Source organism: Arvicanthis niloticus, chromosome 3, assembly GCF_011762505.2.
Source record: "Arvicanthis niloticus isolate mArvNil1 chromosome 3, mArvNil1.pat.X, whole genome shotgun sequence".
Classification (NCBI taxonomy): domain Eukaryota; kingdom Metazoa; phylum Chordata; class Mammalia; order Rodentia; family Muridae; genus Arvicanthis; species Arvicanthis niloticus.
In genome coordinates, this window is record NC_047660.1 from 57,540,579 (window position 1) to 57,565,603 (window position 25,025).

The window sequence follows — 25,025 nt, forward strand, 5'->3', positions numbered from 1 at the left end:
CTTGGACCAATTACTGATTCATCTTTAGTGCCCTTTCATGCCAAAGCTAACACATTTTTAACAATATATAGCAGAGCTCAACACCAAATAGTAAGTTCTCATTGACACAAAGTTTATATGTTCAGAAATTTATCATTAAGCACATCCATCCAAGTGATCAGAGAGTAGACACATTGATCTACTCATTAAACACATCTATCCACCCACACATTTATCTACTCATTAAACACATCTGCACATAAAGAGGTGAACAGTGGAAACAGTAAAGAATATGCAATCTAAATGATAACATGAAATAAACATTCAAGCCAAGGGGGATTTCAAGGGAAAACAAGAGTCAGCAGCTATCAGAGTGCAGGCTCACACTGCTATTCCTGGCATATGAGCTTTGTGTGAATGGGAAGTTAATATTTGGTGTTGAGCTCTAGTATATACAGTTAAAATATGTTAGCTTTGGCATCAAAAGGCACTGAGATGAAGAAATAATTGGTTCAAGGCTTTCTGTTTGAAGAGACATTTTCCTCCCAGTAAGTTATAATTATATAAATGTAAATAGTAAAGTACAAATATAAATATTAAAAATGTATAGTCCTCAGTGTTGACACTTGGATGCCTCAGACGCATGTGAATGGCAAAATGCTTTTATTTTATATGAGACTGTTCATTTTCTTTTGAAATATAATTTCAATGTGATTCTATTAGTGACGATGTTGCTTGAATATGGAGCATCTAGAATTAGCTAGACTAGCATTAGCCTGGCCTTCGGAGGACAGAGGTCCAGCTGTGGCCAGATGTTGGGGCAGTGTGAGAAGGTGGTGGTAAGATACGGAAGCAGCAGCAGCACATCCACACCACATTTATGTTATTCTGAAATTATTTTTGGTACACAAATTGGAATTGATTTATGAGGATAATGGTTGTACACGTTTTATGGAGCTATTGGAGGGATATGTGCTCATATGTGTTTTCTTTGAACTAAAAATAAATACCAGTTCTTGGGATTCTTTCTAGAGAACATTCTGAAGGGAAGCTTCATGTTATGCAGAGCCTCGGAGAGCAAGATTTTAGGTATCTGAAGGGGAGAGACAATCTACAGAAACCATGAAAGACAAGGCAAAAGCTGTTACCAATCCTGACAAGCATGCCTAAAGTCAATGAGCTCCCTAGGCTCTTCCTCTCGTGCCCTTCCATCCACAGGGATGAGAGATATCATGCCCTGGGAGGAATCACAAGGTTGGTGTTCCTTAAAGAATAGCAGATACACTGAGAGAGGATGGCAGAGAATACTTAACAAAAGGGATTGAGGAACATAGTCCTCACATCAGTGGGGGAGCATTCAAGCGTCGTGTGTGGTCTGTACCATGTTTTCCTAATTTATCCACACTGTTCAGATGTAGCAGTAGAATTAACTCAGTGTGTGTTCTGGAAACTCCAGCCCCTTCTCCAATCTTCCCTTGTCAACACCTCAAACACTCATGTTCTAATCAATGTCATATTCCAGAGCAGGGGGAGGGAAATGGCAGAGAAAAAGAAATGAGACAAACCTAGACTCAAAACACGTAACCACTTCTAAACCTCCAACTTCTTGTAAGGTTACCACCTCCCTTTGAGCTGACCTCAGCCCAGCCAGGAACTTGGCCTGCATGGCTGGAAGACATTCTTCACGTTAGTGTCTCTTACCTCCCACTCATTCTTCAGTCCATTCCACTCTGGCCTTGGTATTTCATCACCCTTGAGACTCCTGGGGAGGAGGGGTCTAGCTCTTTGATGAGGTCACCAAATGACCAATAACCAATGGGCTGCTGAGAAAACCATGAAGCCAATTCAACGGGCAAAGGCAGGAGTGATTGCCAACCCATGGCCACATATTCACAGTTTGTCTTACTGCTGTGACAAAAATCACTGACAAAAGCAATTTAAGGAAAGTGAGTTTATTTGGGCTCATGATTTAAGAGTCTAGTCCACCATAGCCAAGAAGGTGTGTGTATAAGTAATTTTCTGTTGCTGTGATAAAACACTATGACCAAGGAAACTTCTAGAAGAAAAAGATTCTTTGGCCTTTTGGTTCCAGAGGGATAAGAGTCATTGTCATTGTGGTGGAAACACAGCAGCAGGTGGCAGGCATGGCGACAGGAGCGGGAAGCTGAGAGCTCACACTTTTCAAATGTAAGCACCAAGCAGAAAAAGCAACCTGGAAGCACAGCCCACCCCAGTGGCATACTTCCCTCAGCAAGGCTGCACCTCCTAACCCTTCCTAAGCAGCATCACCACCTGGGGACTATGTGTTCAAACACCTGAGCCTTTGGGGGACATTCTCATTCAGGCCACTACAGTGTGGCAGTGGAGATTCGAGGCAGCGGCTCATGCTGCTCTGGTAAGGAGAAACCTGACAAAGACATTGCTGGCCCTCAGCCTGCTTTCTCCTTCTTATTCAGTCCAGTGCCACAGCTCATGTGATGGTGTTGCTCCTGTTCCAGACAGGCTTTTACCTGCTCATTTAAACCTCTCTTGACATGTCCTCACAGACATACCAGAGGTGTATCTCCCAGGTGACTCCAAATCCCATCAAGCTAACAAGATAAGCCACTGCACCAGGAACCCTGATGTGCCGGGTTTCCCAGTTGCCCTGGATGCTATTGGCCACTATCCCCTTGACATTCTCTCCATCAATCACCCCAGTCAGTCAGTCACGTCACTCCCTTGGCTTCCCTTCCACATAGCCTTTGTTTTCCCCTCTATTAATATCTATTCCCTCTTAGCCCAGCCACTGAATGCTGAAGCTTCCTCACAGATCACTTTTCTGCTCATTGCATCTTCCTTCAGTTGGCCCTCTTGTCTCCATTCATGCCCATCCCTCTGCCTAGGAAACACAATTCACAACACAACCTCTGTAAATGGCTCCCCTTCAAGTTGTGTTGAGCATTGCTCATGGAGTCATGGGGCACTACCCCCACTCCTGTCACAATAATTATCAGTTATATATTATCCACTCCCAAATGTAGGGGGTCAGCCTCAGACAACTCTCAAACACAAGCTCTCGTAGAGTACTGACTCCTTGGGATTCACAGAGTGGGACTTTTGAACCCATCAGTGGTATACATAATGACACAATGGCTTTTTAATATTTTAAAGTATAGACCTTTTCTCTCCCAGACAGTTACTTAGCTTAACCCGACTAATCCTGGCACTATGTCCCATATGTCACTAGCTCTATGTCTCTGCTCCATTCTGGTCCATCTTTCACCTCTGTGTCTGCTGGCACATTTCCCTAGTCTCTTTTCTTCTCCCAGTACCTGCCTCCTACCCCCCACCAAGTTCTACCTTCTATTTCCGGCCCAGCTATTGGTCATCAGCTTTTTATTACAGTCAGTCAGATACAATTCTGGAATGCCTCTGGAATAGACCCTTGGTGGGTCATAAAAATAACAATACCAAGATCCTGCCGGCATTTACAGAATTAACAATTGAATATACAGAGACAGGCCTACACACAATGTACCCCAACAGATTGACTTGTTCATCTCAAATGCACTTGCAATAGTCTGCTTTACCTGTCAAATCTAGCCCTTCCTGGGCATCTCCTATCTCCAAAACACAATGATAGAAGCTCTATACAAAGAACACATCCTTATCACGTCTCCCTGGTGCTAAGCGCATTGAATGTTGGCCTCTCGTTCATAACTGTATCTCCAGAGCCAGAACACTATGTGAAATATTGACTTGTTGAATGAAATAATAAAGTCCTACTAGTTTTACATTCTGTCTATCTGGAAAATCACTTCCATCATCACCCAGCTCCCTTGCCTGGATTGCTTCCTGCAATTTCCCCTCTGAATCTGGTTAATACCAGATCATCTTTCAGATCTCACCTCAGTACTACTCCCTCAGGGAACCTCCACTATGATCCAAACTGAGCCAGGTCCCCTCTTGATGCTATCAGAGTGCTTCTCATTTGTCGTGTCTTGCCTCACGGGCTCACCACACTTTTACCTTTGGGCTGACCTCTATCTAAATTGCTCTGTCCTCTCCCATTCCACTAGAATTCACCCAGAAAAGTAACACGTCCAGGTTAGTGTGCTTAGTGCTAAGAGTCCCAGAGAATAAATCCCAAATAACTCTAAAAGTAGGAGCCAAGGACTCACAAACACCACACATCATGACATCTGCAGAAACATAACCACACAGCAGCGAGAACACTGGTATATGCACTATGCCTGGCTTTACAATACAGAAATTTTACTCTTATTTCTGTCAGGGCATGTTCAACTACACCTTCCTAAGCAGCACCACCAGCTGGGGACTACGTGTTCAAACACGTGTGTCCCAGGATAGCCATAAATGCCTCCAAACACATTTGTAGATGCCAATACCGTGTTGCCATGTCAAAAGACTAGACATTCTTGAGGGACCATCTCTATATTCTCAACATTCATGAAAATCATTTACACATCAATATTCTCCTCTTGCTTGGCTCTCCAAGCCAGCCCTAAGCAGTTCTAATCTGGAAGACCTCATCAATATCCTCCATGGCCCCTTCCAATTGAATAGATGTTTGTTATCTGGAAGGATTTCTCCCTCCTGAGATTTCTGTGCACTCTTCCCTTCCCCAAGAAAGGATTTCTCATCTTCTCTCCTTTTCTTTCTTCCAGTTGATGTGTTAGTGAATTTCACTGAAATCTTTGAGAAAGAAATTTCTGTCCTAAGGCATTAGTCTCTGTGAAAACAAAACAAAACAAAACAAAACAAACAAACAAAAACAGAACCACTTTCCCTAAAGCCTTTCATTCTACAACAAACAAGACTCTGTCCTACACACCAATCAGGCCAATGTTACGAAGCAAGCAGGATTCCCTGAAAATGCTAGCTGTATTATGATCCCTGGAATGTTTCTGTCTCCAGAGGGGTATATGCTACTTCAAGGCAGCTTGAAGTTATGTTCACATATACCATTTGCAAAAGCACATTGACACTAAAGAAACACTGGTGACAACTGATGACACTGGCCCATTGCTGAATCCACAGCTGATATTTGCCTGGGACACTCTTCACTCTCCACTTGAACAGCTTCTAGACTGCATTCAGTCTTGGCTCGAAGGTCAAAAAACGTCTTCTGGAAGCCTTTCTCTTCTTGCAGCTCCACTCCCATCACAGCCTGTGATGGACACTCACACTCCTGTAGCTACTTGTTTAATGTCTATCTCCCAAGAGACTCATCTGTCTTCTCAGCAGCACCTTAGGATCTGCACACAGCACCCAGAACACAGAAGCCTCAAAGCCACTGGCTTTCCAGTTGATACACATTCATTGTGCATAGTACTAGGTTACATGAGGGTGTTTCCATGCAAGCATACTGTGTCTTAATGAGCATATTCCCCTTGTATACCCATCTTTTCCTTCTGCCTCTTCTCCCTCCCATTAGATCCCTTTGTTCTTCTACTTCTGCTCTTCGTTCATGTTTACATGTACTCCATGCACTTATACATAATCTAGGGTCAACAAGTAAGAGAACGTATGAGACATTTGTCTGAGACTGGCTTGATTCACTACAGTTGCATCCATTTTCCTGCAAATGACATAAGTCAGTTCTTCTTTATGAATAAAATTCCATACGTACACGTACTGCATTCACTAAGCTGTGTAGACACTGATGCAATAAACACTGATCTGCAAGTATCTCTATCGTGTGTTGACTTTGATGCCCTGGGGAATTATCCAGGAGTGATGTAGTTGGGTCACATGGCAAATCTATAATTAGCTTTTCTCACACTAGAGGAAACTCCACATTGCTCCAATGTCAATCAGTATTTCCTAATGAAATTATATTATCTGTGCCCTCCATGTAATTTCATGGCTTCAGCTAGCCTATTCCTAGAGCTGGTATGTCCCCATATGTATCTACTTCCCTTGACAATAAGTCCCTATGAGAATTATGAATCCTTAATTTTTAAATTCTACAATCTAGCTTTTTGCCAGGACCCTTATAAGATGGAAAGACAGGAAGAAGACGAGAAAGCTTGTTATTTGGCATTTCTATAATTCTAATAAGATCTTAATAATCAGAAGCCCTTGTGTATCTGAAGGGAGCTACAGTAAATACAGTAAGAGCCAAGAACTGAGTTCTCAGCGTTAAAGAATCTGTTTCAGCATCCAGATGACCCAGCTTCTCCAGGGCTTCCTTAGTCAGCACATTTGGAAGTTCATATGGCGCTCTGACTGCCACTCTTGGGGAAGTAGACTGGGGTCTGGGCATCTATTGGGCATCAGGTGCTCTGCACAGACAGTTGAGTAGTAAACTCTGTAGATCCTGACTGAGCCAACGCTAGGCCCCCTGCACATGGCCGCAGAGCTTTCGGACTCACAACATTAGACACAGCACTTCCATTGATTCGGACCAGTGTGGGAGTCCAGAGTGTTGTCTCTACTTGTCAGCCTAGGAGTCGGAAAGGCCAGTTTGTAGCTGGCTGTACACGTCAGCTTCCCTAATGTGGTGCTTGTGGCTAGCAAACGCCTCATTAAGACTGTTAGTATTTAAATGTTCTCAAGTCCGTTTTTATTCAGACTGAGTTAGCTCTAAATTGAGCTTATACTTTTAGCTTACACTTTCCAGACTATTCTAAAGCCTGTCAAAAAATTCAAATATAGGTCCTGGAAAGAGAGCTTAGTCAGGAGAGCAATTGTTTTACACGTTCAAGGACCTGAGTTTGATCCCCAGAGCCCAAGAGTGGGGGCCTGGGGAATGCCAAACATGGCGACACAGGCTTGTAAAGCCAGGGCTGAAAAAAGAGACAAAAATATCCGTAGGGCTCATTGGCCAGCCTGCCTTGCCCAAACTGCTAGTTCTGGTTCAGTGAGAGACTCTGTCTCAAAAACAAAACAAGGGCCAATGACATGGCTCTGGGGGTAAAATCATTTGTGATGCAAGCCCAGAGATCCTATTTTAATTTCTGGCAAAATACAGAAGACTGTGTATGCCAGATCCCAGTGATGCCCATAGGAGGCTAGTGAACTAGGCCAACAGTCATCCTTCACTTCCTTAGAGCACTACAGGTCTCGTAGAGTGTGCGAGAGCACACTGCCACCTTGTCACCCTAAGCACACCCTAAGTCCCTGAAGAGCTCCAGTTGGGACCCCATCCTCTCAACAGAAAGTGGACAATGGTCACACTGTGAGTCACATTGATCTATTGCATTCCTTTCTCTTGGTTTTGCTCCCATTGATCTTGAAATCCTGAACTATTTCTAGACAACAGAGCTCTGGTTGGGACACCATCCTCTAACAGAGAGTGGAGAATGGTCGCACTGTGAGTCACATTGATCTATTGCATTCCTTTCTCTTGGCTTTGCTCCCATTGATCTTGAAATCCTGGCTATTTCTAGACAACAGGGTAACGCCTCTCCAACATTGTGCTGGTGACAATGAAGACAACAGCCCTTCCTTCCTGTTCCTAAGTGAGTCTTGGAAATGGGTAATAAATTAGATAATATTCAGTGAAAGAATACATGAACAGACTAAATGGACTGTTTTCTGGCTGAAGTTTAGTAAGCTCAAACAAATGAAGGGACCCAGAGTATCAGAGCTGAGTGAGCAAAGGAGACATTGAGATGAGGCCATAGAGAAGCCAGACAGCTCAGAGGTGCACAGGCCAGGCTAAGGATGTTGGGTATCTTTGGGTGACTGAACTCTGTAGTGAGGCAGCACAGGAGTGGCTTAGCAAATCAGGTTGCAAATTACAGCAACACTACATAAGTCTAGCCAACACTGAGTCCCAAAGTATGCTCTCAACACTTGTAAATTAAACAGATGCTTCATTGCAGAAAGAAAAGGGGATTAAAAAGTAAAGGGGAGGGAGGAGGGGAAGATAGAGAAGAAGTTCATGTCAGAATTAATTTGCAGAAAATGCTTTATTTTCATCTTTTTTTTTCTGAAAGCGCAATGGCAGTACTTGAGAAAGATTAGGAGGTGTGACCTTGTTGGAAGAAGTATGTCACTGGGAGCAGATTTTAAGGTTTCAAAAGCCCAAGCCTAGCCCAGCGTTTCTCTCTTGCTGCGGCCTGTGAATCTGGATGTAGAACTCTCTGCTCCTTCTCCAGCACCATGGCTGCCCACATGCCACTTAATAAGGAGCAGAGAATGGCTTTAACGTCCAGCGCTCCTTCCTCTACCTCCCCAGGGCTGTGAACCCAGGTGTTGCCCCTACACCCAGTTTAAGTGATGCTGGGGGCCAACCAGGGCTTTGTGGATGCTAGCAAAGCTTTACCTACTGAGCCACACCACCACCCCGGCCACTGCACACCCATCTCAAATTATCATATGTAGCAAACCTCTAAGAAAACAGAAGCCAGTATCACAGCTATAACTGTATGCAAATACGTACACATGTGATCTAATACACAAAAGGAAAAAATCTGTTGCTTGAAACAAATCTGTCAATGACTTCATGTCTTTACTAAATGTATTTGGTTCTCATATTAAAACATTTTAGCTAAGATTATAATTAGTAAGGGGTCACAAAACCCATATTCTCTAAAATAACCTTCGGGTTTTGTCAACTTTACCCACCCATAAACCACAAGCTTTACTTCACAGTGAACCTCACTGTCATTTGGGGAAGAAGCCAGGGATCACTACATTCCAGTCACCTGCCTGGTGGGTGGTCTAATTAACATCTCTTAACTGGATGAGCAAGTAAGTGTAAGCTAAAACAAACTTGACCCATACAATCCTCAACTGTAGACCTCTGCCATAGGATATACAGAACACTCTGAATCCACCTTGGTCTCACTGCTACCCAGAGGCCACTTCAAAGAGCATTTCTCACACACCCATCAGATTTTTTTTCAGAACCGTGTGTGTATCTGGAAATTAAACCACTATATTTTTATTCACTCGTTTATTCAATAAACAGTTACCAAGATTTCTAGGCTTGGCCTACAAATATGCAAATTAAAAAGACAGAATCCTTATCTACCATGAATTCTCCACTAGTGCTACAGATATGAAAAAGAGAAGCAGTGGGTTCTGCAGCAGAGTCTCAATTGCTACATCAGAACAGCATGAAGACAGAGAGGAGACACTGGGTTGCCTAGCACTGGGAGGGTGGTCAGATGCTACAGAAAGAAAGGGAAGTCTGAGCTACATCTTAAGAGAAAAGCAAGTGCTTGCCGGGTATACAGGTCAGAAAGAGCATTCTAGAGAAAGAAAGAGCCTGCATATAAAGGGGGGGCTGGCAAGTATAAGGAGGGACATTCTAAACGTTGAGAGACACCCGCAATGGGTAAAACAGACAAGACAGAGGTTAACAAGTTACCACAGGTTCAGATTTTCAATGACAACATCTTAAAGAAAAGTTCAGGTGAAGGTGAAGGAGGAACGCTTGGGTTGCAGGCAGCAGAGAAGCAAAGGGAGGTCTGAAGAAAGCACATTCAAGTCGTTTGTGGGACTCTGACATTTTAGCTAAACCTTCTCAATGCACGAACCAGCCAGTTGCTTACAATGAAATTCTGTAGTGTGTGTATCAATGAAAACAAATGGTTGGTAATTCAGGATCAACATGTAGACAATTCTTAGCAATTTCAAAAGAGTCATCCTAGTACTGTTTAAAATAATAGTGCTTAGTGAGAGACTACAAATAAATCTTAATTTCAGTTGAAAATAGTGTAGAAAATGAAAGGTAATAGACAAATACACTTTGAGCACAAAGACTCATAAAGTACCACGGCAACAGAGCATGGGTTCCAGGGTCTTTGGCAAAGTGAAAAGCAGAGCAGTGCCAGCCCCTGGTTGTATCTACATTCCTCTAAGGGCTTCAGGGCACTTTGTAAATCACTTGTACTGTCCTATGAGTTACCCACGGCTTATACCAAGTCAGTTCAGAAACCAACAGTGCAACCCACCGTCCAAACCACGGGTCCCAGCATCCAGAAGTCTATTGTGTTTTTACCACATCTTCTAGCATGTTCCACAGGCTTAAGCTGAGTCAGAAATAGAAGAAGTCAGTTAAAAGTTGAGTTAACAACATGGCAATCCCATCATCCCTGGGTCCAGAAGTGAGGGTAGGTTTTATTAGGAGCCAGGGAAAGGGAAGACACCTTGAGCACCTGCTACATGTCCATCACTTCGCTGGACATGTGCAGGCACTCACAGTAAATCATAGAAAGTTGTTCTCTTGGCATTTGCAGTCGCTTGGTATAAACAAATACCTCCTTCAGGGTTGCTCACAAGCCAAGCATCCTCAGGACCCTGGAGATTCCCAAGAACAAGGCAAAGCCTCTTCCTTCACAGAATCACATTCTGATTGGAGAAGACACAATAAACAAGTCAGCTAATGAATACACAAGAGGGAAGTAAGCGCTAGGCAGACCAGATGCGATGATGTAACAGTCTGACAAGAGGGAAAGTGGGCTGGGCACAGTGCCATCAGGATGAGGAAGAGCGGTCTCCCGGAAGACGTGCCCTAGAGAACCAGGCATGCGCATTCACACGAGAAGACGTAAGGAGATGGCCCAGCCCTTGTTGTTCAAGCACATGTGACAACGTACAGACTGATGTCTCTCTGCCCATATGACTCCAACAGCAGCAGGAGAGGCCAGATAGGAGCTGTTCTAAGGAACTGGCTTCTACCACGCTGAGCTGCCTCCTATTCCATGATTTTTGCCTGTGGCTTTGCTTCCTCAGAACTCTAACAAGGCGGTTGACTCCGACTCCTTTCTGAATTGCTCTGCTTACTTTAACTAAACACAACTGCTCAAAATCTTAGGATGAAGCAAAAGTGATGACCCCTGGTAATCAAAGGTGCTTCCTGGACCCTGGTGATGGGAGAGGGCAGTGGGGGCATGGGAATAACCATAAACAGACGGGACCCAAAGTGACTGCAACATCATCAGAGACTCGTTGCAGGAAGCCAGCAGTGGGGTGTTGGGACTGATTTGAGGTCTCAAACACTGACAGAGTTGGAAGCAACACAAAACTCACAAAGTTACTCTGCTTTGGGAATGTTAAAAGGAAACACTTGTTTGGAAACAATTTTCAAGTGTGAGGAGAATAGCGATTTCAGTGGAATCTGGGAGCAGCCCGACCACACAGTTGAGGTTGAAAGATGTGTCACTCGGGGGAACTGGAGTCTGGCTCCTAGCAGCACTCATGCCCAGCACCCAACTGAGAATCCCTGACCTACAGTAAGCCAACGACTCCACCCAGAGTAACGCAGACTCCTAGATGCCTCCCAATCTTGTATCCGTTCTTCTCTGCCTTGCCCCAGCATTCCATGCTTCGAGAACCCTACACCTTGAGTTTCTTTCCACATCACTTCCTCCTTCTCCACTGGTAAGTTCAAGTTCACAGAAAATGTGAAGTGGTTCCTATAGGACCCTCTCTAACTGCTCCCCAGGTTAGGTTAGAATCAACAGACAAAAGGCGCCCGAAGCCGGTCTGACCTGCTGTACGTTTGCTAGTGTTGATGCAAGCACTTAGCTTTATTGGCCCCTGCTGGATGATTTAGCAAAATTAGGCTCCTTCTGGGCAGAGCCATATACCACTATAGCTTGTCTTCCAGGCACCTCTCTCTACTGCTGCGTTTAGCGCCGAAATAAACCCTTAAAAGTTGCCTTCTCAGGAAACATGCTTGTACAGGAGGTGACAATGGCAAATACACACTGTATGACATTGGGCTGCAAAAGGCAGACTCCCAAAACAGGAAGCAGAAAAACATGTGGGAACCCCCAGTTGCAGAGAATTGAGGTGCTTTCCTGTCCCCAAACTTTCATCTCCCGCTCTTGTTTTGTTAATCTGAAAGGACAAATTTCTCCTCTGCTCTAACTGGGCACTCCTCACAATGAATTTAGCAGGACCCACAGAAGGATTGTGATTTGCTCAAAGCTAAGGCCATGCCACTTTGCATTCAGAATATTTTATTTATTTTGGTGAGGAGGAGGGAAGTGTTCAAGACAGGGTTGCTCTGTGTAGCAGCCTTGGCTGTCCTAAAACTTATTTGTAGACCAGCCTATCCTGGCACTCACAGAAATTCACCTGCCTCTGCCTCCTGAGTGCTAGGATTAAAGGTATGCATCATCACACCTGGCTTGCCTTCAGAGCATTTAAAATGGTAAATTTCTTTGTACCTTGAAAAGGATGCATACATGAATTTGAAAATTGTTCATATTATAATAACAGTAGGTATTCTTAGGCAATTTACTAAGGTTAATAATAATAACAACAGCAATACTGTCATAAAATTATTTTAGGTCAGACTTAGAGTGTTTAACTCTTGATGTACTTTTAGTTAGATATAAATTATGATATTTCAGGTAATCATCAATAATTCAACTTTACTACAGTAGAATAATATATGCTTATGCGTATGATATGATGCATGCAAAAGATGGACATGTAAATAATCTATAAAAAGGTTTAAAGCTTAAGACATCATGCATTTTAACCTAAATTTCTCATCTCCTAGCTGAGGGTGGCAGTGTTCCTGTCATGTCCAGAAGACTCTGTTTTGCTCTAGTCTCCCAACCACTGACTCTTACAACTTTCCACTTCCTCTTCTGTGAGACTTGAGGAAGGGGCACAGTATAGATGTCCCCTTTGTGGCTGAGCCCTCCACTGACACTTGAACCAATAGTGACTCTCTGCACTAGCCATTTCCTGCTGTGCAAAGCATCTCCTCTAATCAGGTCTTCACTAATATACGGATGTAGAGATATAAATTTAGAGAATATTTTGACACTGTCCATCTAGCAGAGAAATGGCAACCCTGTTCACCCCTGAAGCTTGTGAGCTACTCAACCATTGGTTCCTTTACAGCGCCAGACAAGTGCTTTGTCCTTTGGGACAGGACTTAAATCCAACCACAAAGCAGTTGGTCACCCCTGTGACCTGCTTGTCACTACTGCACTCATAGGTATGTCTTGCCACACTGGTCATTATTGCTGTTCACAGGGTTTACAGCACAGTAACTCTGTCAATGAACCTTCCAGTACTGGCAAAGCCAGCCAGCAGAGAGGAAGCGTGCTGGTCAGTGCTAACTTTGTTTCTCCACATCCTGTGACAGAGACAAGTGGTGGCTTATGATTCACCCACATCAGAACTCAGCTACTCCCACCCCGGTGTCACAGTTCTCCTCATCAACAACCCAGAACTGCTTTAGTACTTCAGCACAAAGAGTTTATGTGTAACCCATAATGATGTTTTTCAAAACCAAGTTTTTCAGTTTTGTGTCATCCCAGTCTATATTTCAGATTTCATGAAAAATCTGTTAGCTTCTCCCCAAAGCCTTGGGATGGCTCACATTCTGATTAGTCATCTCCTCCCATCTGTGGCTTACTGCTCTAGTAAACTGACACGTGCAAGAGTTTCAATGACGGTGCCATGCTCTAATGGTATTTGAAAAGACAGGGGAAAAAAAAAAAACCCTAAACTAAGCCCAGGTGTAAATAGCATACTACTGAGGAAAACAGATAATGTAGATCCCATTTCAATTAGTAAATTGACAAATGCCTACCAGTCCTGGTGGTACACGCCTATAATCCTAGTAGTTAAATGGAGCAGGAGGAGCAGGAGCTCAAGGTTATCCTCAGCTACATGGTGTGTTCAAAGACAGCCTGTGTCTTGTAAGACCCTGCCTCAAAAAAATCAAAACGATTAAAATTAATGATCAAGTGTTGATGGGTAGAGAATGTGACACGGGGAACACATTTGCTGCCTCTGATGCCATTAATTAATTTAATTTAAAAAATTCTATTTAAGTAAATAGAGTTTTCTCTTTTTAAAAAGTCCCACCTCAAGTATAGTTGGAAAAGTAGCACAGATCACCAAGCATCTTCAAATAGTGTGGGGGTGAAAAGGGTCATATCAGTCCATCTGTCTTCACGCTGCAGATAGAGGCCATTACTCTGGAGCACCTTTGAGATCCTGAACTGGAACTGCAGCTTTGACAGTGGTTGGCTGACAGAGCCTGCAGCCCTTAGCCAGGTTGTCACACATTCACTTCCCAGGTTTGGGGTGAACAATGAAAGCAAGTCCACAAAGCTTGCCATTGGCAGCCTTTGGCACTGTGGGCTTCATAGGAGCCTTGATGGCCTAGGCACATTCACTCACTGTCTGGCATATGTTTCTCGGGAGCTTGAGGTTAATGCCACTGAGAGATTCCTAGATTTGTGACCAAGATTTCTTGATGTCATTCCCGTCCCAAAAATTTTCAGGACTACTTGTGTGCAGTCTGGCTCTTCAACTAGGAACCCACAGCTCCCAAAACACCTGAGACTAGAAGAGAAACAGAAACCTCCCTTTGACAAGAAATGCTGAAGTCCCAGGATGTTATTTGAAAGGTGTGGTCATTTTAAATGTTTCTATGTACAGTAAAATCCCCCTTCACATTCTGTCAGTCGAGTGACTGTGAAAGGACCCCATGCTGTGTGTTGTAATAATTTGTCCACCTGCCTTCCCATACCTACTCCATGAAGGGCAGAACTTCTGGACTCTTGGTCACCACTGTATCTTCAGTGCTTAGCACAGTGTCCAAAAGTATTATAAGAAAGTTTCACCAGAATAAGTGAACTGCTGGAGTGGACATTCTGCCGTAAGACAGAGCAGAGAGAGTGATACCCAACTCTCTCTACTCTGCTTCACTCTGGGCAGGAGGAGGCTCAGTGCTTATATTCAAGACTCAGTGTCTCTCAGCCAGCAGCTTTTTCATCTTCTTCTTGGTAGTCTTTGTTCTGAGATCGTATATTTTGGTCTCAGTGCATCTGTGTAAGCCATCTCAATTCTACTCTAAATAAAACCAGAGAGCTAGCCAAGTATGGTATTGCATGCGCATAAGCCAAAGTTTTGAGAAACAGCAGGATCATGATTTTGACACTAGCCTTGAGTATACAGTGAGACTGTTTCATAATTAATCAAATAATAATAATAAATTATGTATGTTAATAATATCATATATAACATAATGTAATATATTATTGTTATAAATTAGGCTATCCTAGACAGTTTTATTATTTCATCTTATAGGTTACAGATCCTCACCAAGAGAATACAAAACACTCAAAACAGAAACCTTAAGCGGGAAGAAGGCTGCTTGGTCTCAGGTCATGTTCAGCTAACTTTCTTGTACAACCCAGAACCACCTACCCAGGGATGCTGCTGCCCACAGTGGCCTGGTCCCTCTCATACCCATTAGCAATCAAGACCACAGACATGCTATGGGTCAATCAGATGGAAACAATTCTTTTTCTTCTTTTTTTATTTTCCTTCTTTTCCTTTGAGAAAAAAATTTGAACAAAATTTTTATTTTAATTTTAATTGAAAATAAAATTATTTTTGGACAATACATTTTAATCACAATTTACCCCCATCTCATCCTATATCTCTTCCCCCCTACCCACCCACTCTTCCAACTCCATGCCTTCTTTCTCTCTCTTCAAAAAAAAGTCAAATAAAAAGGATAACCGAACAAAAATAAGACAAAATGAGCAAACTAACAAACAAAAAGAAAAAGAGAAAACTTTAAAAATAGCACTAGGAAGGCAGAGGCAAGCATATCTCTAAGTTCAAGGACAGCCTGATCTACAGAGTGAGTTCCAGGCCAGTCAGGACTAAACAGAAAAACCTTGTCTCTGCCCCTCACCCACTAAAAGACCAAATAATTCAATACAAGACAAAAAAAACTTCAAAAATATTTTTGAGTTCATTTTGTGTTAGCTATCTGTTGCTCGCCATGGGGCTGCCATGAACTGTGGTTAATAGACTCAGTGAAACTCCGTTGGAGAAGACTACTTTTCCCTTTGCAAGTGGGTTTCAATTGAAGATTGCTTCTTAGAGCATCCTCTTCCCCATCTCAGCACTGGAGTCCTGGCTTTAACCTATGCAGGCCCTGCGCATGCTGCCACAGTCTCTGTGAGCTCAGATGTGCATCAGTCCTGCTGTATCTGGAAGACACTGTTCCTTGGTGTCCTCCATCCCCTCTGGCTCTTACAATCTTCCTGCCTCCTCTTCTGCAGGCTAGGAGAGGGAGCTGATGAAGACATCCTATTTAGTTAGGACTGGGTATTCCACAGCCTCCCACTCTCTGCACATTGTCCAGTTGTATTAGCTCCCATCTGCTGCAGGAGGACACTTCTCTGATGATGTCTGAGTGAGACACAAGGTCTACAGGTAAAGCAGAATGTTGCTAGGAGTCATTTTTAGCAGAGCCATAGTATTTGGTTTTTCCCTAGGTCCTTGGTCTGCCTATTCATTCTCAGGTTCTTGACCATCTGAACAGTGTTAGGCATGGCTTCTATCTCATGGAGTTGGCCTTAAACTCAACCAGCTAGTGTTTGGTTACTCCCACAGTGTACTAACACTGTACCAGTGTACCATGCAGGCAAGTTGCCAATATAGATTGCCATAGGGTGATGAGTGAATTGGTATTTGCCATTCTCCAGTAGCATGCCAGGTAACTTCTAGTACCATACATACTAGTCAGTAGGGGGAAGGTTTTACTTACACACCTGCTCAACTTCTCTATGTTCAATGAGATATGTAAGTGTTGTCTTCAACAATAGGGCTTTACCATCAAGTTGTGGAGAGTAACCAATAGCCTTGGAAATGTCTAAGTTGTTTGAGAGTTTCCATGGGCCTCCTTTGACCAACATCTCAATTAGATGTAAGCTATTCCCGGCAGTGCAGGTTTTGCTTGGTTTCAAGAGATGCCTGGTTTGGGGCTTTGGGAGATAACTCTTCAACTGAGGTTTCCTTTTCCCAGGTCACTATGGGTTTTGTCAAGTTGACAATAAAAACTACCCAGAACAAATGTGGAGCTAAATTAAAGTATATGTACTTGTCTTAGAGTTATCATTGCTGTGATGATAACTATAACCAAAAGCAAACTGTGGAGAAAAGAGTTTCTTTGGCTTACACTTCCACATCACTGTTCAGCATCGAAGGAAGTCAGGGCAGGAACTCAAACATAGCATGAAGCTGGAGGCAGGAGTTCTACTTATTGGCTTGCTCCTCATGACTTACTCAGCCCGATTATAGAACCCAGGACCACTAGCCCAGAGATGCTACCACCCACAATGGGCTGTGTTCTCTCCAATTGGGTCAATTACCAATTAAGAAAATGCTCTATAGGCTTACTTACCTACAGCCCAAACCTAAGGAGGCATTTTCTCTTTTGACGTTCCCTTCTCTTAGATGACTTACTATGGCTTGTGTCAAGTTGAAATAAAAATAGCCAGCAATATCCATCTTAACAGAGAATGACTGACATGAATCCAAATTTGCCTACTAGTAAATTCTGAGTAATATATATTATATATAGTATAATATGTCAACATATATTAATAAAATGTATGTGTTCTAAAGTTCTATTTCTGTCCCAAACTTATGCACTATTTTTCTTTCCCCAAAACCTACCTTTTTACCTTACTGGCTTCCTCCCATACAGTTGCATGATCCACACACTGGTGGTTTAGTGACTGCATTGCCCCTGTGTTAACACTTTTCTAACAAACATTAAATTGCATGACTCCCTGAAAACATTAAGAAATTCAATATTCCCAAGAGCTTTTCAGTTGAAATCATAAAAGATGTGTAACCACTCTTCTCAGCTCTTCTGCTCTTATTTGTATGAAAAAAAGGAGAGAGAGAGAGAGAGAGAGAGAGAGAGAGAGAGAGAGAGAGCAGCCTCGTGGCATCTCTGGAGTTTGCTGGTTCCATGTCAACTGGCCAGACACAAACTGACACAAAAACGGGAAGGACTCTGGTTGCTGGGCAGTGGCTTTGCCTGACCTGGGTTCAACAAGAAGCTCCCACACATGACAATGGAGGAAAAGTCCATCTGACCGAGATGCTGTACAGGAGCCTTCTCCAGGAGCCCCATTGTAGCCAGCCTTGCAGGGATGAAAATGTTTAAAGAGACATTTAAACTGGGGCCAATGATAAATGGGACTACACCTTGACAGGAGACTGCTTACATGCTTAAGTCTACTGCTGCTTAAACCTTAGCCTCATCAGAACTAGAAAGATAGGCTAGAGGAGGGTCACTGGGCCTCTTAAGCCTCTTCCCAATGTGATATGGTTGAATAAATCTCCACTTTTTCTTTTCTCTATTAATTTGACTCTTTTAATTGACTTATGGAGGGGTGGACTTTCCTTATTGGGCCACAGGCTGTGACCCCAAGCTTGAGAGTAGTATGAATTCCACATTTCTCACCCCTTGTTGTCTGCAAGATGTCCATAGCAGGCTCAAAACCCATCACCTCATCCTGAGCGCATCACAGCACAGCAAAGCCGATGAGCTCGGAGCCTGACAGGTGGCTCCTAACTTAACCAGGCCACCACTTGCGTTGTCACCATTAGTCCCTTCACCTGACACCATGTCCCTTTCTCACCTGGCTACTTTACCTAACTTCACTCTGACGTCAGGACCCCAAGGAAACAGATGACTTAGTGATTTGAAAAGCCTGGTAAGTCTATGGTCCCCACCACATCTGGCTCAATCTTCTTTGGGATTCTCTCACTGAACCCTCTGAGAAGGCTTCCTGAGCAATGGCTGCCCAAGCTTCCTTTTGTATGGACTTGTAGCAAGAGAGGGAAGCAGACGTCCCAATGCTCAGTTCTCCTCTTCTCGATTCTCACACAGTCACAGTACAGCAAACCCATCACTATTGATCATCATGTCGAACACACTTAGCTTGCGTTTTCTCTTGATGCAAGCAAAACTCTCTTAGACATCCCTACCCCAAAGCCTTGCTTTACCAGTGAAGGCAAAAAAAAAAAAAAAAAAAAAAAAAAAAAAAAAAAAAAGGCTAAGCCACTGGCTTCTCTAGAGTTCCCCTACAGGTTTTCAAACTCCAGTGTTGAAAAGCAAAAAAGGTCTCTTGTCAGAATTTTAGACATGGTGGTAGCTAGTTAGAGAATTCTGTTAAAGGGTTGAGAGACTCCTCAATTATCCTTCAGCGTTTCCCTAGAAATAAGCCAATTCCCGACTCCTCATCCTTTACTCTCAGGTCAAAGGGCAACGTATTCCAAAAGAAAATACTCAAGGTGCTTTCAAAAGAAAGATGCATGCCGATAAACACATCCAAGCATGCACAAACAAGTTTCTACTCCACCACCAAGACTGTTTACAAGTGGCGGTGTAACGGGTGATCTAACCACCCAGCATGTGTCATAAAATGTCAGCAGCTTTCAGTGTTGAAAAACATGTCCCCTCCCAAAAGAAAAGCTGCAGAGAGAGGAGTCTGCTCTTTACACCCACACACCACTTACACTTTACTGGAGCACCCCGAAAATTCCCCTAAGCATTCTTATCATTGCCTATCGATCATATCACTCCACAGTTTAGTCAGCCAAACCATATCCTCTTCCAGTGTAGACAAATTGCCTTCTGACAAAATGCACACGGACAAAATATCAAGAAGTCCCCAAGTCGTCATCTCTAGCCTATTTTTCTCCTGAAATGAGTAATATTTTCCTATTTAGTTTTCTTCTTGAGTACAGAAGCAACGTGTGTATGATCATATACTTATACCACCACTAATATGTTTATTCACTTTTTCTTGAATATCTCTGCCTTTTATCGCTACTCTGCAGTTGTAAATTGGAATAAAGAAAGTTACTTTGAAAAGATGCATTGATTTAAACAAATGAGGAGGCCATTTGTCCTTTCCAACTTTCAGTATGATGTTTAAAACTTGAGCCACACGTTGGAGAGGAGAAAAAGTCAACAAGACGAAACAGTGAAGGTACCTTGTCACTTTTTCCAACTCTTGGTCAGCACTTGGGTCTTTCGATGCACAGAGAATAGACTCCCAAACTACTGCACAGCATTTAAACCAGACAGTCAGAGGTCATCTTTGCTCTCTGTGCTGTGACAAGGTCAGGCTTCTTCTGAAAAGAATGCAAAGACTGTTAAACACTTGTATGATGGCTATTAAGAAGCGTGTTTGGTGTGGCAGACAGCTCAGTGGTGAAGGTGCCTGCCACCAAGCCCAAAGACCAAGCTGGATCCCCAGGTTCCAGCCACATGATGGGAAGAGAGAACAGACTCCTGCAAGCTGTCCTGAACTCCACATATGCACATTGTTGTGTGTACATGCACACACACACACACACACACACACACACACACACACTGGTAAAATAAGCCAGGGGAAGCACATGTGTGTGTCCCTAACAGTACCTGGTCTGTGGACAAGGGGCTTGACCGTGGCACTGATATGAATTTCTCAGGGGAAATACTGAAAGCACAAGACATCAGAAGGCCAGAGGCATTACTGACTGTGACACATATCTCATCTTTGCTGTGTTTGTTTTTCATATTTCCCAGCTGTCATTAGTGCACTGCTTATTGAAGTAAATGAAACTCAGATTGCTGAGTTTATTTTCATATCTCAAGTATTACTTTCTGTTTTCTTGAGTAGAGAAGTGTGTCCTGGTGAATCCTCCCTGAGATGTGTGTCCTGGTAAATCCTCCCTGAGATGTGTGACATGGAGAATCCTCCCTGAGATGTGTGTCACGGAGAATCCTTGATTTGGAGAATCCTCTACAAGGCCCAGTGTTTTCAAAATGATTGTTCTCTACAGTCGTAAGGTACCCTGGAGTCTTCCATTAGGTCTGGTGTTTCCTTTAAGGCAAACAGAGCCATGTGCATAAGAAGGATGGTTTTACTGTACCCATCCACAGGTGGGAAAGGAGTTCACAGAACTAATGACTGACAAAAAGGAGCCATGATTCGGACCTACTTGGGATTTGTTTAAACAAACAGAAGCCATTTCTGTTCCACCCCCAGTCACTCAGCAGTCTGTCCCACCCTCACCCCTGCCACATTCTGTGATCTATAAAAACACTTTTTAATCCTACATGCTTTTTCGGGGCTTTGTTTGACTCTCTTATTCTCATTTTCAGGAGTAGTCTGGGCTTTCCTGTGTAAATCATTCAAAATAAAAGCCACAGTATACAACTGAGAGCACTGAAGAAACCATTTGGGGGAATTTCTCTGAGCCTTCCTTGGAAGACTGTGTGCTGGATACTCAGTGATGTAGGGGCCATGACTCTGCTCTGCTCAGTATGATGATTCAGTGACACAGGAAGGTGACACACTTAATGTTACACTAATTTGTCTAGGTGGCTAGACCACAAGTGTGGCTTTCCACCCACCTCCTGTTGGACCTGTGTTGGTCCATGAGAATGACTACATTCCCCCAGCAGCCCTGAGCACCTCAGCAGAACAGCATAGCTCAGCACCTTCCCACGAACTGACCATGAGGAGCTTCCCCACAGTGTCTGATGGATCTGTAATAAAACAAAATTTATTATTTTATATTAAATAGCTGTTCCTCTGGTTCAGTTTGTCTTCAAAAAATCTGAATGCTGTTAGAAGGCATGGCCTGTGAAGTTTCTATTGTTTTAGTGTGAGTCCATTCATACTGGCTTTCTAAGAGGTCCTGAGAGGAAGGTGTAGAGCCCTCGGAGAACCAGAAAATGAGCTTTGGGATGGGTTCTCTTACCACATACTCTTAAACCTCATGAACTCAAAATTAAACATATTTTTTTCTCTTTAAGATACAATGTCCACTAAGAATTTTTTCTCCCATTGGGCTTTTATGTATTTACCCTCTGAATAAAAATATCCAAAGAAAATTACCTATGTGCCTCAAAGATATATCTGCACCCCTATGTTCACTGAAACATTTTTTTACACTTGCCAATATTTGTCAAAACTTGGGTGTCAATCAAGATTTTGCATGTATATACTGGAATATTACCCAGCCTTTAAAAAATGAAAGAAATCCTGTCATTTGTGACCTGGATCAGTCTGGAGGACATTATATCAAGTGAAATAAGCCAGACACAGAAAGACAGACACCACATGACCTCATTGATATGTGGAATCTAAGAGGTCTAACTCAGGGAGTTAGAGAATGGAGCAGTTCTGATGCTGGAGGGTGAGTGAAACGTGGAAAGATGATCAAAAGCTACACACTTACTCACAAGGTGAATGAGTACAAGTTAGGAGGTATAGCTACAATACGGAAACACATTTCTGATTATGTGTTCATCATTACACGGTGTACACACACCAATTCATTATGTTGAAGATCTCAAATAGGTAAAATCTTATCAGTTAAATTTTAAGCAAAAAACAAGATAAATGTTTTTCATTTTCGTTTATCAATTTTTATCATGGAGGTGAATGTATGCAGAGGAAAGAAGAGAGAATGAGACCGTGTGTGTGTGTGTGTGTGTGTGTGTGTGTGTGTGTGTGTGTGTGTATGCATGCATGTGCATCTGTGTGTGCATGTGTGTGTGCGTGTGTGTGTATATGACTGTGTGTGTATATGACTGTGTGTGTGTGTCTAGGTGTGTGTATGCAGGTGTGTGTGTGTATGTGTGTGTGTGTGTGTGTGTGCGGGAGTGTGTATGTGTGTGTCTATGTGTGTATATGACTGTGTGTGTGTGTCTGTGTATGTATGTGTGTGTCTATGTGTATGTATGTGGGTGTGTGTGTATGTGTATGTCTGTGTGTGTGTATGTGTGTGTATGTGTGTGTGTCTATGTGTGTGTATGCAGGTGTGTGTGTGTATGCAGCAGTGTGTGTATGTATGTCTATGTATGTGTATGCAAGAGTGTGTGTGCGTGTGCGTATGTGTGTGCATGTGGGTGTGTGCATGTGTGTGTGTGTGTGTGTGTGTGTATCTGTGTGTGTGTCTGTATGCAGGTGCACATGCTACAGCCCAAAGGTGGAGGTCAGAGGATGACCTATGGGAGTCAGTTCTCTCCTTCAACTGTGAGATTGACAGATCAAACTCGGGTTGTCAGATTTATGTAACAAGTATGTTTGCCTTCTGATTCATTCTACTGTCCCCCTAAATTTTTATTTTTAAAACACAATGGAACTTGAACTCCTATGGCATAAATGGATGAATACTTTTGAATATGCAGATCTCCAGCTGCCTATAAGCAATGTTTAACTGAGCACACCATCATCAAATCAAATCAATGTTCACCCCAGATGCCTCTCCAGACATGTCTCCTGTGTCTCACGGGGTTTCTAGGCCAGGAGACAAGCCTTTCTTCTTTCCCATGCTAACCTGCCACTGTTCCCTCCATTCAGACCATCTGGCCTGCCATACCCACCCCACTCCCCATCAGTCCAATTCTTTCCAAAGAAGATTATACAACCTGCCTTTGGTCCACTAGTTTCCCACACACAGTTGATTTAACCTGGAGAGATTTAAAAAAAAAAAAAATACACGTGTCCACACAGAGATTATAATTTAATTGACCGATGCTTTACCCTGAGAATTTGAGTTTGGGTTCTCTTTAATTGTAGTGAAACACGTATTCAATAAAACCATCTTACCATTTTCAAGTGTACAACTCCATAATATTACACAGCTTTCCACTGCGGTGCTACTGATCTGCAGAACGTGTTCTGATGAACATCTCTCCATAAACAATCTCCAATTCTTCCCTCCCCTGCCCCTGTCAGCCACCGATCTGCCTCCTGCCTCTATGATGTCCTAAGGACCACATAGAAGTTAAGTCACAGGTACGTTTCCTTTTATGCCTGGCTTACCCACTTAGCCTAATGCCTCAAGGTTCATATGTGCTGTGAGCATGGCTGCGTCTTCTTTTTTAAGGTGATGTATAGAATACTCATCTATACCATGTTTTGTTTAGCATTTAGTAGGCAGCCAGATTGTTTTCAGTTCTCATCTATTGTGAATATGTGGCTGTTGGCTATGTGTGTTCAGATACCTCCTCAAAACCCTGGTTCAGATTCATCAGCGGGTCTGTAGTCAGAATGGATCACTGCCTTTAGGCTTCTAAAAGTTTGTAATTAGTAGTGGTAGTTTGTTGTGCTCTAGAGAAAGGACTTGACAGTTAAAATGTTAGTGCACCCCACTCTGGCTTCATTCCAAAGCTTTATTCAAATAAAAGAGACAAATACTCCTTCCCAGGTCATCTGTAGTCTGGTACCATCCTTTCTCAAACATGTACAACAGTATTTCTTTATCTATAGGGGATATTTTCCAAGCCCCTTAGTAGATGCCTGACACCATGAATAATGCCTAACCCTATACGTTCACCAGCTTCCCTATTAAATACACAGCCCTATGGAAATGCCAGTTTATAAAAAAGAGGCAGGAATAGATTAGCAACATTGAACAATAATAGACACAAAAAACATTTACATGTTTTTAGTGTAGTACAGTAGTAATCTACTGTAATGAAATTACCAGGTCGCTGTCCTTATGCTTCGAGTCCACTTTTAAATAAGCTTAGCACTGCAATTCCAGAACAGTTGATCTGATAACTGAAATGGATATTAGGTAATTAATAGGGAGGCACATAGATAAAGTGCATGGCCATACTATAGCACACGCCTGGTCAAGCAGATGCTGGTAGAAGGACTTAACGTCTCATCAGGATGTTCTGAACAGCATACAATTTAAAGCTTACAATTCCTTATTTCTGGAATTCTCTATTTAATATTTTTATACCATAGTCAACTGCAAATAATGAAATCTTGAAAAGCAAAAGCATGAGAAAAGAGAGTCTGCTTGCTGTAGTACAGATAGTATGTCTCTGTCCCAGTCAACTTTCTACTGCTGTGATAGAACATTATAACCAAACATAACTTGGGGAAGAAAGAGTTAATCTCATCTTAGATCTGATAGTCCATCATGAAGGGCAGTCAGAGCAGAAACTTGAGGCAGGCACAGGAGGTAGAAACTGATGTAGAAGCCATGGAGGAGTGCTGCTTACTGACTTGCTTCCCATGGCTTGCTCATGGTACTTATAACATGCAGGACCACCTACCAGCACCTGCCCAGGGATGACACCATCCACAGTGGGGCAAGCCTTCCCAAATGAATCAGCAGTCAAAAAAAAAAAAATGCCCCATGGATTGCCTACAGGCCAATCTAATGGAGGCAATCCCCCAATTAAGATTCCCTCTTCCAAGATACCTATAGCTTGTGTCTAGTTGATAACACCACCACCAAGCACCAAGCACCCAGCACCCAGCACC

At 42.9% G+C, this 25,025-nt stretch overlaps 1 long non-coding RNA gene across 1 annotated transcript; it reads left to right on the top strand.

The window, feature by feature from the left end:
• The first annotated feature begins 10,475 nt into the window (after positions 1 to 10,475).
• LOC143441585 (uncharacterized) lies at positions 10,476 to 21,628 on the top strand. Its single transcript, XR_013109146.1, has 5 exons — positions 10,476 to 11,322; positions 14,202 to 14,327; positions 19,579 to 19,730; positions 20,409 to 20,578; positions 20,894 to 21,628. It is a non-coding gene; the product is annotated as an uncharacterized LOC143441585 (long non-coding RNA).
• Positions 21,629 to 25,025: the final 3,397 nt, after the last annotated feature.